At 38.4% G+C, this 14,437-nt stretch overlaps 1 long non-coding RNA gene across 1 annotated transcript; it reads right to left on the bottom strand.

The window, feature by feature from the left end:
• Positions 1-595: 595 nt before the first annotated feature.
• On the bottom strand, positions 596-14,129 carry LOC130460144 (uncharacterized). Its single transcript, XR_008920089.1, has 3 exons — positions 13,832-14,129; positions 13,566-13,616; positions 596-729 (listed from the first exon to the last, which is right to left on the bottom strand). It is a non-coding gene; the product is annotated as an uncharacterized lncRNA (long non-coding RNA).
• Between the last annotated feature and the right edge of the window lie 308 nt (positions 14,130-14,437).

Here is a 14,437-nt window from a genome sequence, read left to right as displayed (position 1 = left end):
TTGCTATAGACAATACTACATGCATTGTTTTCTTGAATATTTTGTTAAAACCTATTAGCTCAAATGGTAGAGCAATGTGTCATTGCACATGGATGTAGGTTCGAATCCTACATAGGTTGTTTACAACACACGACTTAGCTCCATTGTGTTTATATGGATAGGTCCTACAAGAGAGTTACCCTCCAAAATATATCGACACCAACTGGTGATAATTTGTGCTTTCTTATCAGACTCCGCCAATGAGGAATTATGTTGGTTATACATCTTGGACATCTCATTCGTGCTTCCCTGTTCCTTGGCTAGTTTCTCCACAAATTGTTGCCTTCAGTTCAAGTGTTAGATTTCATGTTCTAAAAATTAAGGCTAACGTTCTACAAATTTATACATATATTCTGAATTTTATACATATATTCTAAAGTAAGTTGAACAGATTCAAAAGTAAATAGGATTTAAAAGTAAAGAATCATCAAATAGGAGAATTGATATCATAAATGGAATGCAAAGAGTTGCCTATGTAGGATTCGAACCTACATCATTGTGCTATCGCACAAAGCTCTACCAATTGAGCTAATAGGCATTGTCCCAAAACATCAAGCATTTACGACCATCACTTGTATTAACACCACACACGCAAAACTTCTAGCAGCAACCAAACATAGCAGAACCACTGCCCACCCCAGACTGACCCGCAACAACCCTCCCTGCAAAAGAAATAGCGTGCACAAGCAGCTATGCAACCACTTAAGACAAAAACCAATCTCTACAACAACTATACTACCCCATAATGTTTCCCATGAAAACACATCATACCTAACATGACCCGGATTGTCATAAAAATAGGCCAAAAATCAGACCCAAATCACATTCAGGAACATGTTAGATACAAGAAGAGAACATTGGAACATACCTTTCTAGTTTCAGAACATCTTGTTATGAAATTTAGAACATAAAATATCCATAAATAATAGCTTCTCTACAGGAAGGAACAATATAAATTATGTTCTAAAAGGTGAAACTTAATGTTCTTAAAAGTGAGGCTTCATGTTCTAAAGAATTGAGATGATGAAATATCAAGCAATATTTGAAAGGATGTCACCTAAAAGTGTATTTTCGACAATTGGACTACAAATGGACTCCGGCGCTGATGTTTTATGTCTTTATAAACTAGTAATACGTAGTAAAAAATTATGAGGTGAAACTTAATGTTCTAACAAGAGAAATTATATGTTCTAACAATTGAATTTATATGTTCTAACAAGTGAAGCTATATGTTCTATACATTATTCTTATATGTTCTAAGCATTTAAGCTACATGTTCTAAGCATTTAAGCTATATGTTCTGCAAAGCAATGTACACACAAGTAAGAAAGGCAATAGACTAAAAAAAATTATCCTTCTACTCTACCCAATATATTCTACCAATATATATTTTGATGCACCTTCTCTATATTCTGCCGTGCTTTAAAATATGGCATGTTGAAAACTCTTCACATAGTTTATGAACAAACTAAATAACGAAACTAAGATCCGTATATATTTGTTATATAAAACATCGAGTCTCTTTTCATTATTCCCAACCTCTACTCCTATCCCAACCCTACCCTCAAAACTTCCCCTGCTCTACCATATGGTACGTGTAGTCAAAAAAGATATGAAAGATTTTATTTGAATGATTCGCATATAAGTGGAGAGAGGAACAAGAGCTTACACATATCTCATAAGTGGACCACATTGAATTGATGGTTAGTAAAGTCAGAACATGAGCCACAACTAGTATTAACCATTGCCTAGATCCAAAAAATCGATAGACTCTATGAGCCACGTACTAAATATATTTGTTCTAAACCGTGAACAATATAAGCTATATGTTCTGTACATTATTCCTGTATGTTCTGTACAGATAAGCTATATGTTCTAACAAGATAAGCTATATGTTTTGTACATTATTCCTATATGTTCTAATCAGTTAAGCTACATGTTCTAATCAGTTGAGCTACATGTTCTAAATAGTTAAACTACATGTTCTAATCAGTTGAGCTATATGTTCTACATGTTCTAATCAGTTGAGCTATATGTTCTAATCATTATTCATATATGTTCTAATCAGTTAAGCTACATGTTCTAATAAGTTAAGCTACATGTTCTAATCAGTTGAGCTATATGTTCTAATCAGTTAAGCTACATGTTCTAGTCAGTTGAGCTACATGTTCTAATCAGTTGAGCTATATGTTCTAACAAAAAATATAACCACTAATATAGACTGGTCAATAACAAATGCACTATAAGCATAAAACATGAGCCTACATCTTTGTACCCACATTAGTCTTCAGAAAATGTCACTAAAAACATAGATGCAGAAGCCTATAGAAGTAATCTCATCAAATTCAAAACATGTGTACTTATAATTAGAACATATGCAATTATGATGTTCTACACAGCGAGATATGATGCTCTACATGAAGGAAATAATGCCCTTGGTCCAAGTATGCATTCTATGTTAAGTCTAATAAATGCGGTTCAGTATTAATTAACAAGTTAATAATTCAGTGAGATCAAGTGAGCTGAATGCCTAGCTAGAGGCCGCTTCAGTTCAAGTGGAATTAATGATATTAATCCACAGCTTACTCTTGACTGAACCCGTAGGGTCACACAAATAGTACGTAAACGGATCAAGTATCTAATGGCATTAGATACTCTATCTATGAATATTCGGAACCGACGGATCTTGGTTTCAGTGGGAGCTAAGATCGTCACAGGCAAGAAATGAATACTCCGGAAACGATGATATTGCCGGAAACGAAAATATGGATCGTATCGGAAATATAAATATTATCCAAGTCGTAGATGTTGCCGGAAACGGAAACATGGTACGTATCGGAAAATATTATCGGAAATGGAAATATTGCCAGAATCGGAAATATTGCCGGAAACGGAAATATTGTCAGAATCGGAAATATTACCGGAATCGGAAAATAATTCCGGAAACGGAAATATTAAATATTTGTTCGAAACGGAAATTAATTCCGGAATCGGAAATATTAAATATTGTTCGTATCGGAAATGAATTCCGGAATCGGAAAATTTAATCGGAAGCGCATCGTACGAATAAGCATCGGACGAGGCCTGCCGGACGAGGCCCAGCACGAAGCCAGGCCATCGCCCAGCAAGCCAAGCGCGCCGCACAAACAGCCACGCCAGGCCCAGCGCAAGGCCAGGCCCAGCAGGCTGCGCGCAGCGCGCAGCGCGCACAGCGCGCACAGCACGTGCAGCGCACAGCGCGCACAGAGCGCACAGCGCGCACAGCACGCGCAGCGCGCAGCGCGCGCGGGCGCTGAGTGGGCTGCTGCTCGCGCGCACGCATGAGGCCCATCGTGGCTGTCGTGCGTGTGTGTGCAAGTGTTTGTGTTCGTGCACGTTTCCTAAAACATGCAGAGTTCGGTTAATGATTAAATTCCTAATTCTATTTGATAAATTAATTAAATTAGAGTTCTTGTAGGATTCTAGGTTTGATTAATTTGTATCTGAATAGGATTTCGATTCCCTTTCCATACCGCTATAAATATGAGGCTAGGGCTCACAATTTATAACACAAGTTTCAAAGTATTCAAAGTGAGTTTTTTGAGAGAAAAAATTCAGTCACACATTTGCCTATAAAGTGCCGAAAATAATAGTACCTTAAGGGCGATTCTAGTTGGTCAATCTTAAGGCGGATCCGGACGTGCTGTGGACTATCTACGGAGGGACGACACTTGGAGTCCTAAAGACTTGTTCTTGTTCGGTTCGGGCGCAGCTAGGGAAGGCACGCAACAAAGAGTATGCATCTATTCTATGCTAAATGATTATGTGTAAATAATATGTTTTCCTGGGTTTATGGTTTTTCCGCATGATTTATGAATTGTCATATGTATCATAACCTTACAGTGGTATCACGAGCCCCTTATTATTTTCATAATCTAAATTGCATGAACATGGTTAAATATTACAAATTTGCAAGAATTAAAAGGGGTGATTAATTTTCGTAATTGTTAATTAATTGCAAATTGCGTTTATTTAATTATAGTACGCAGTTTTTCGGCAGTTTCTTCGTTACTCATCCGAATTGAGTGATTTTTGTGTCAATTCCGCATGTAAAAGGCATTCTAAAATTTTGACAAAAATAGTGTTTTTCTGCCGAACCCAGAATTCTCAAATTCGAAGCCTAACTATGACTTTTCGAAGGTTTTAGTTTTTCGAATGCAAAATTTCGTAAATTTAAGATGTTAAATTAAATATTTGCGATTCTTGTTGATAAATCTTGAATTTTTGATTGACCTACTGCATATGTTTAACAAGTTTGAATGCCTAGTCTTGTTAATTATGCAATCTAATTTGTAATTATGATTAATTTGTTGAAAATTAGAATAATTTAGAATTAATTTGATTTTCATAATTAATTGTAATTTAATTAGAAACCTATGATTAAAAACCACCATAAAAATTGTAAATTTACGATAAATTTTAAATTTTTATGACCTAGACTTGAATCCATAACAATCGGAAATCAATTGGATAATAAATTTTCGATTTTTCGCCCTAAAATTATGAAATTAATATTATTTATTAATTTGTCATTAATTTTAAATATAAATTTTAAATTTTTATGCGATTCGTTCATATAACTTGCACGCACGAAGCAATGGACGCTTCGTGTTACCCTTAAGGGGTGTTGTATAATGCGGGCATGCGACGACGAGCAAGGGAGCTCGTCGCCCGTGCGGCACGAATGCAATGAGCAAGGGCGTAGTGCACGAGCACAAGGCAGCAGCCCTGCCTTGTGTCGTGTGCCACGAGCAATGAACGAATGGGCATGGGCGAAGAGCGAGCCAAGGCAGTCGCGTGTGGGCAGCAAGCGAGCTGCGCCACAACGCGCGCTGCCTCGCACAAGAGCGCGCAGCCTCGCGCGCAGCGAGCGCAAGCTCGCGTGCCACGAGCGCTGCGCCCAGCATTACTCGCGCGCACAGCGAGCGATGTCGCCCGCCCAGCGAGCGATGTCGCGCCCCAGCGAGCGATGGCTCGCGCGCACAGCGAGCGATGGCTCGCGCGCACAGCGAGCGATGTCGCGCGCCCAGCGAGCGATGTCGCGCGCCCAGCGAGCGATGGCTCGCGCGCCCAGCGAGCGATGTCGCGCGCCCAGCGAGCGATGTCGCGCGCGCGCACTGCGAGCGATAGCTCGCGTGCGATGAGCGCTGGCGCGCGCAGCGAGCACCAATGCGTGCGGAGGCTTGCGATAGGGAAGCAGCAGCTATGCGACGAGCGCATGGGCTGCGCGCACATGGCCAGCAATGGTTGTGTGCGTACGGCCCATGGGCGTGCATCGCGTAGGGTGTTTGCGTTACGATTAGATCGTTTTTGAATGTTTAATTTGAAAATTTCAGTTCACGTAATTTTAATTAATTTTAAAATTAATAATTTGAATTATTTTCTTGGATTTTAATTTTGAATATTATAATTATAATAAATGTTATTTATTCTAATTATTTTACTAAAATTAAAATCATGAATTAATTTAAATACGACTGAAATTAAATTAAATTTTTGGATTCAATTATAAATTGATATGAGCTTTAAATTTTAATTAAATTTGTATGTTTCCGGTTGGACTAGAAATACATTTTTATGTTTAAAATTGGTAAAGCATATGAATTTATTGGTTTAAGTGGGAGCGCTTTTTAGTCATAAACTCTTGATTAGGTCTACAAATCCTTAAGGTTAAAACAACTTGATTAGAATTAATAAGGACTGAATAATTGGTAGATTATTGGTGCCCTTGATTAATTGCTGCAAATGTTTACGTGATGCATAATGTGTTTTACTAACCAGCTATGTGGGCCATTCATGATAATGAATGGGTGAATGGTATATATTGTATATGTACTGTTTTACAGGTTATGAAGTGACTAGTATGGCCCAAATAGGATAGAAAATATGGTCTGCGTACCATTAATTTGAATGTAATTGGTCTAAAGTACCAAAGTTATTTTTCAATTCAAATATGGTCTGCGAACCATCAAATAGTTGTAATTAGTTATAGCTTATCCTATTTGAAGAAAATGGTGCCTCCCACGGAGATTTTCAAGACGGACTTTGAAGTCAAAGCTTCAAGATGAAGTCGGGCCATACTAGATCACAAATATCTTATGCATGTTTTAAGTTATTTATTGTTTTAAATATGTCTTAAAATGCATGAGATCAAAAGCTTGATTATGTTGCATGATTAAGGATTTTAGTTCACTTAAAATCTAACCAACATAGTAAGAGCCTTAAGTTCCAAACTTAAAAATTGAGTTAAAAGGTGCCATGCCAAAATATACACTTGCTTGGATATCCTTTACATCAATCTAGTAATAGTTTTCGCTCAGCGAGGTGTTACTTATTGGTCCTAAAGGGGCAAGGTACACAAATAATTGTGAGTACATGTTAGTTTTGGTGAAACTCAACGATATAAGTAAGGAGTCCTTTTATGTCGTGGCAAAATCGATAGGTTTACCTAATAAGTTCTTAGACGTACCTATCAACCAAGAATAGTTTCTAGACTATTAGCAAAAGGCTTTTGCTTACCTAAGATGTTCTAGGATTAAGTCGACAAACTGTGCTTAGTTCTTCAATGATTTTAGGATCTTGGAATCATTTTATTCACACCTGCCGGAACACATAACTTGAATAAAATGCTTAATAAACATTGAATTATGCATGTATGCTAGAATTTAAGTTTATTAAGAGAAACTGTGAATGGTTATTTATTTGTTTATTCTTTTCAATTGTAGTTTTTAATATGGCAAACAACAATTCATTCAACATTCGATCAATTCTCGAAAAGGAGAAGTTGAACGGGAAAAACTTCCTTGACTGGCAAAGGAACTTGCAAATAGTTCTTATGCAGGAAGAAAAGGAGTATGTCCTAGATGAGGCGATGCCCGAAGCTGCAGGCGACGGGGTCACTCAGGCAGCCCTCAATCGTTGGATTGATGCCAACAAGGATGTGAAATGTCTAATGCTCGCCACCATGAGTGCGGATCTGCAGAAAACGTTCATCAACTCAGATGCTTTCACAATCATCAGTGAGTTGAAGAACATGTTCCAAGATCTGGCTCGAGTCGAAAGATTCGAGACTCATAGGCAAATTCTTGAGACCAAGCTTAAGAAAGGCGAGCCCGTAAGTCCACATGTTCTCAAAATGATTGGACTCATTGAGAATATGAGTCGGCTGGATCAGCAATTTTCTCAGGAAATGGCTATAGACACCATCCTCCATTCTCTTCATAGCGGGTATGATCAGTTCAAACTGAACTACAGTATGAATAGTCTGGACAAAACGCTCACTGAGCTTCACGGTATGCTGAAGACCGCTGAAAAGACGCTCAAAAGTGATAAGCAGGATGTGCTTATGGTGCGTGGGGGCAAGTTCAAGAAATCTGGAAAGAAGAGGAATGCTAAGAAAGGTGGCAACAAGGCCAGCCCAACTAAGCAAACTGGCGCCAAATCTGCAAAGAGGAAGGTCAGTCAACCCACTTCTGAATCCGAATGCTTCTACTGCAAGAAGAAGGGGCATTGGAAGAGAGATTGCTTGAAGCTAAAGGAAGATCAGAAGAACGGAACAGTCGTTCCATCTTCAGGTATTTTCGTTATAGACTGTATACTTGCTAATTCAACTTCTTGGGTATTAGATACAGGTTGTGGCTCACACTTATGTTCCAATCCACATGGACTAAGAAGAAGTAGAAAGTTAAGCAAGGGTGAAGTCGACCTACGAGTGGGAAATGGAGCACGGATTGCTGCATTAGCTGTAGGAACTTACTATTTGTCGTTGCCCTCCGGGCTAGTTTTGGAACTGGAAGAATGTTTCCATGTTCCAAGTCTTACTAAAAACATCATTTCAGTTTCTTGCTTAGATGCTAAGGGATTTTCCTTTATAATAAAAGACAATAGTTGTTCGTTTTATTTTAAAGAGATGTTTTATGGATCTGCTAGATTAGTCAATGGACTTTATTTATTAGATCACGACAAACAAGTATATAACATAAATACCAAAAAGGCCAAAAAGGATGATTCAGATCTCACCTATCTGTGGCATTGTCGATTAGGCCATATAAACTTGAAACGCTTAGAAAGACTTCAAAGGGAAGGAATTCTAGAACCATTTAACTTAGAGGATTATGGTAAATGCGAATCATGTTTACTTGGCAAAATGACAAAGCAACCTTTCTCTAAAGTTGGAGAAAGAGCAAATGAACTATTGGGTTTAATCCATACAGATGTATGTGGACCAATGAGTACAAATGCTAGAGGTGGTTTCAGCTACTTTATCACTTTCACTAATGACTTCAGTAGGTATGGTTATGTCTACCTAATGAAGCATAAGTCTGAATCCTTTGACAAATTCAAGGAATTTCAGAGTGAAGTAGAGAATCAATTAGGCAAGAAGATTAAGGCACTGCGGTCTGATAGAGGCGGTGAATATCTGAGCTATGAATTTGATGACCATCTGAAAGAATGTGGAATTCTATCAGAATTGACTCCTCCTGGAACACCACAATGGAACGGTGTGTCAGAACGGAGGAACAGAACCTTGCTAGACATGGTCAGGTCAATGATGGGTCAGGCCGAACTTCCATTAGAATTTTGGGGACATGCACTAAATACAGCTGCACTCACTATAAATAGAGCTCCGTCTAAAGCTGTCGAAAAGACTCCATACGAATTATGGTTTGGAAAGCCTCCAAATGTGTCTTTTCTTAAGATTTGGGGATGTGAAGTATACGTCAAACGATTAATTTCAGACAAACTTCATCCAAAATCTGACAAATGTATCCTTGTGGGCTATCCAAAGGAAACAAAGGGGTATTACTTCTACAATACATCTGAGAACAAAGTGTTTGTTGCTCGAGATGGTGTCTTTTTGGAGAAGGATCACATTTCCAAAATGACAAGTGGGAGAAAAGTAGACCTCGAAGAAATTCGAGTCGAACAACAAACTCTAGAGAATGCTCAAGATGACATTCAAGATGAAACTCAGAGATCTTTAGAAGAATCTGGTGAGAATCATGGTCAATCTAGAAATGTTACCCCGCGTAGATCGCAAAGATATAGATCTCAACCGGAAAGGTACTTAGGTATTTTGACGAACGAGAGCTATGACGTTCTATTACTTGAAAGTGATGAACCTGCGACTTACAAGCAAGCTATGACGAGCCCTAGCTCCAAGCAATGGCAAGAAGCCATGCAATCTGAATTAGACTCCATGTCTGAAAACCAAGTATGGGATTTGGTCGATTTGCCAGATGGCTACCAAGCCATTGGAAGCAAATGGGTTTTCAAACTGAAAAAGGACAAGGATGGGAAACTTGAAGTTTTCAAAGCTAGATTGGTTGCAAAAGGTTACAGGCAAGTCCACGGTGTGGATTACGATGAAACCTTTTCACCAGTTGCAATGCTAAAGTCTATTCGAATAATGTTAGCAATCGCTGCATATTACGATTACGAAATATGGCAGATGGATGTCAAAACTGCTTTCTTAAACGGCGTTTTAACAGAAACTGTGTTTATGACACAGCCTGAAGGTTTTGAGGATCCAAAGAATGCTAAAAAGGTGTGCAAGCTAAAGAAATCAATCTACGGATTGAAGCAGGCATCCAGGAGCTGGAATATACGTTTTGATGAAGCAGTCAGTGACTTTGGTTTCATCAAGAACGCGGACGAATCTTGTGTATACAAGAAGGTCAGTGGGAGCAAAATTGCTTTCCTAGTATTATATGTCGACGACATATTGCTTATCGGAAATGACATTCCTATGTTGAACTCTGTCAAGATTTGGCTTGGGAAATGTTTTTCGATGAAGGATCTAGGAGAAGCACAGTACATATTGGGCATCAAGATTTACAGAGATAGATCTAAAAAGATGATTGGACTTAGTCAAAGCACTTATATCAATAAGGTGCTTGATAGGTTCAAGATGGCGGACTCCAAGCGAGGCTACCTACCCATGTCTCATGGAATGACTCTAAGCAAGACTCAGTGCCCAAAAACACTTGATGAGCGTAGACGAATGAATGGGATTCCATATGCATCATTGATTGGTTCAATAATGTATGCTATGATATGTACACGCCCGGATGTTGCGTACGCACTCAGTGCTACGAGCAGATACCAGTCAGACCCAGGAGAGGCGCATTGGACTGCTGCCAAGAATATTCTGAAGTACCTGAAAAGGCACAAAGATGACTTCCTGGTCTATGGTGGAGATGATGAATTAATTGTTAAAGGCTATACGGACGCAAGTTTCCAAACCGACAAAGATGATTTCAGATCACAGTCTGGGTTTGTCTTCTGCCTCAACGGAGGAGCAGTAAGCTGGAAAAGTGCTAAGCAAAGCACCATTGCGGATTCTACAACTGAAGCGGAGTACATTGCTGCACATGAAGCAGCAAAGGAAGCTATATGGCTAAGGAAGTTCATAGGAGAACTTGGTGTAGTCCCCTCCATTAAAGGACCAATAGCCCTGTATTGTGATAATAACGGAGCTATTGCACAGGCAAAAGAGCCTAGACACCACCAGAGAGTCAAGCATGTACTTCGTAGATTTCACCTTCTACGAGAGTTCGTTGAAAGAAAAGAAGTCGAGATAAGCAAAATTGGAATTGATGACAACATATCAGATCCATTAACTAAACCTCTGCCGCAAGCGAAGCACAACTCGCACACTGCAGCTATGGGAATCAAGCATATTGGAGAATGGCTTTGATGTCTCTGTTTAATGTTTTAAAGTTTTAGAGTTTAAATCTTTGTAAAACATTATTGGTTAATCATTCACAATAAATGAAATGAATTCATTTTTTCATTTAATTTGTGGTTTATTAAATGATGAGTCCCTTCAATTTGACGATATATTCAAGATAGACTGTCAGGACCAGTCCTGTGACTAAGAAATGTCTATCAAGTGAACTTGAATGTCAAAGGTTGAAAATGGTCCCTAATCGGAGTTTTCTATAAAATTGGACGCATAGAAAACGTTAGACGATTAGAATGCAAGATGACTAGTAGTTCTGTTTCTTGAACTATGTGGACATGGCAATGTCATAATCATTTGCATAGATACTTACTTTGGGAAGACTAGTATCGGACAAGACCTATGAAACTTTACTGTAAGAGATGAAAGTCTGTCATAAGTAAATTTCATTAAAATTATTAGACACTAAATCCTCAATACCTGAGTGATTTGAGATTACTTGTTTGAGAACTGGTTGCTTTGACGTTGACCAACCGTCGCACCGTAAAAGGAGGCTATAAAGGCAACGCTCAGGTAATCACCTATCAAACGAAGTCTAATCTCAAGATCGCAAGATTGGGATTGTCCTCCCATAAATCGGGATGAGATGCTTAAAAGTTGTACAAGGCCACTCGGAGAGCTAGAAACTGTGAAATGCATGGCCGTGCTCGGATGAATCATAGGCTATGATTATCTGTTTATTTGATCAGTTGAACTCTGAAACCGAGGAACACCTCTGGACATAATAAGGATGACAACTCTTACCTTATGTTCAAGAGGAAGCATCGAGCGACAAAGGAATTAGGAAATGCACACTTGTCCCTAAGGACAAGTGGGAGACTGAAGGAAATAATGCCCTTGGTCCAAGTATGCATTCTATGTTAAGTCTAATAAATGCGGTTCAGTATTAATTAACAAGTTAATAATTCAGTGAGATCAAGTGAGCTGAATGCCTAGCTAGAGGCCGCTTCAGTTCAAGTGGAATTAATGATATTAATCCACAGCTTACTCTTGACTGAACCCGTAGGGTCACACAAATAGTACGTAAACGGATCAAGTATCTAATGGCATTAGATACTCTATCTATGAATATTCGGAACCGACGGATCTTGGTTTCAGTGGGAGCTAAGATCGTCACAGGCAAGAAATGAATACTCCGGAAACGATGATATTGCCGGAAACGGAAATATGGATCGTATCGGAAATATAAATATTATCCAAGTCGTAGATGTTGCCGGAAACGGAAACATGGTACGTATCGGAAAATATTATCGGAAATGGAAATATTGCCAGAATCGGAAATATTGCCGGAAACGGAAATATTGTCAGAATCGGAAATATTACCGGAATCGGAAAATAATTCCGGAAACGGAAATATTAAATATTTGTTCGAAACGGAAATTAATTCCGGAATCGGAAATATTAAATATTGTTCGTATCGGAAATGAATTCCGGAATCGGAAAATTTAATCGGAAGCGCATCGTACGAATAAGCATCGGACGAGGCCTGCCGGACGAGGCCCAGCACGAAGCCAGGCCATCGCCCAGCAAGCCAAGCGCGCCGCACAAACAGCCACGCCAGGCCCAGCGCAAGGCCAGGCCCAGCAGGCTGCGCGCAGCGCGCAGCGCGCACAGCGCGCACAGCACGCGCAGCGCGCAGCGCGCGCGGGCGCTGAGTGGGCTGCTGCTCGCGCGCACGCATGAGGCCCATCGTGGCTGTCGTGCGTGTGTGTGCAAGTGTTTGTGTTCGTGCACGTTTCCTAAAACATGCAGAGTTCGGTTAATGATTAAATTCCTAATTCTATTTGATAAATTAATTAAATTAGAGTTCTTGTAGGATTCTAGGTTTGATTAATTTGTATCTGAATAGGATTTCGATTCCCTTTCCATACCGCTATAAATATGAGGCTAGGGCTCACAATTTATAACACAAGTTTCAAAGTATTCAAAGTGAGTTTTTTGAGAGAAAAAATTCAGTCACACATTTGCCTATAAAGTGCCGAAAATAATAGTACCTTAAGGGCGATTCTAGTTGGTCAATCTTAAGGCGGATCCGGACGTGCTGTGGACTATCTACGGAGGGACGACACTTGGAGTCCTAAAGACTTGTTCTTGTTCGGTTCGGGCGCAGCTAGGGAAGGCACGAAACAAAGAGTATGCATCTATTCTATGCTAAATGATTATGTGTAAATAATATGTTTTCCTGGGTTTATGGTTTTTCCGCATGATTTATGAATTGTCATATGTATCATAACCTTACACTACACAGTGAGTTATGATGTTCTACATAGTGAGCTATGATGTTCTAAATTCTTAACCTTCATGTTCTGAAGTATTGAGAGTATAAAATATTACTCTAAATTGTTCATTATTGCGTTCATAAGTGATGGCGGACGATTGGCTACGTTGCTTTGGCGTGTTTATTCTCATTTTCTCTGTTTAAAAATTCAGAACATATAACTATTACTTTTAGAACATCATAAAATATAAAAAATAACAAAATATTTTGAAATTCTCAAATTAATTCAAAACCAGAAATTAAATTCTTATAAAAAAATACTAAAAGTTCATAAAATTCAGAACATCCTCAATTGCAACAAACATTAAATATATGGAACATAAAAATTCACAAAATCGTTAGAAACATCCACAATTTCACAGACCAAATAATTACAAAATCAATTTCGAAATATTTCGAAAATAATAACAAAAATTTCGAAAATTAATAAATAAGTTTCACTAAAATTAAGCACCGAATACTTACTCTTGTGGATTCTCTGGATTGTTTGCTAGTTTGTCGTGCTTTTTTTTTTTGCTGAAAATCAAAATTTAACAAAAATTAACTTCAATAATGTATGAAAACAAAGAAAGAAGTTTAAAATTAGGTTAACAGTTTGTGTATTTTTCTTATCTTCGTCGTTTATATTATTTTTTTGTGCTCCAGTCATCCTCAATTGAACAAATTAGGTTAAAATTAGGGAAATTTGTTTAAGGAGAGAAGAAATATAGAACAATTGAGATTGAATTTACCTTAAATCAACAATACACCGGCGATGAAGGAGGTTGATCAGCGGTTCTTTGAGCTTCGATGGTGGTTTTGTCGAGAGGAGAGAGAAAACGGTGAGAGAGAACAGGGAGTCGCGAGAGGGAGAAAGTGAAAAGGGAGGTTTAGAGAGAGAAAGTGGTTGGGGTTTATGAAAGAAACGTGGTTTTTATTTAGGAAAGATGGATGATTGTTTCATCATTTAATCCTAACCATTAGATCGTATCTAATCCTACGGATTAGATTCATTCTCATATATAGTAATATACTCACATAGGGACCTATTTTCACATGATCCCTCCCCTATATATATATATATATATATATATATGATAGTAACGTGTACCTCTATGATAATAACGATATTACCAATGTATAATAGTATTCTTAGGTATTAATTCCATATTAGCGACGTGAAAAGCCTATAGTATTACTATACATATGCCAATCAATTTGGAATTATTCGTCTAACTTAAGTATAATCACTTTGGCCGAAGTAGAAAACTTTAAAAGGTAACTTTCCAAGGTAACCTTACCTCAAACAATGTGCAAACTTTAAAAGGTAAATCTTAAGATATCTTATACGGAGTATC

Source organism: Spinacia oleracea, chromosome 4 (assembly GCF_020520425.1).
Source record: "Spinacia oleracea cultivar Varoflay chromosome 4, BTI_SOV_V1, whole genome shotgun sequence".
In the NCBI taxonomy this organism is placed as follows: domain Eukaryota; kingdom Viridiplantae; phylum Streptophyta; class Magnoliopsida; order Caryophyllales; family Amaranthaceae; genus Spinacia; species Spinacia oleracea.
This window is presented reverse-complemented; position numbering and strand designations above follow the sequence as displayed.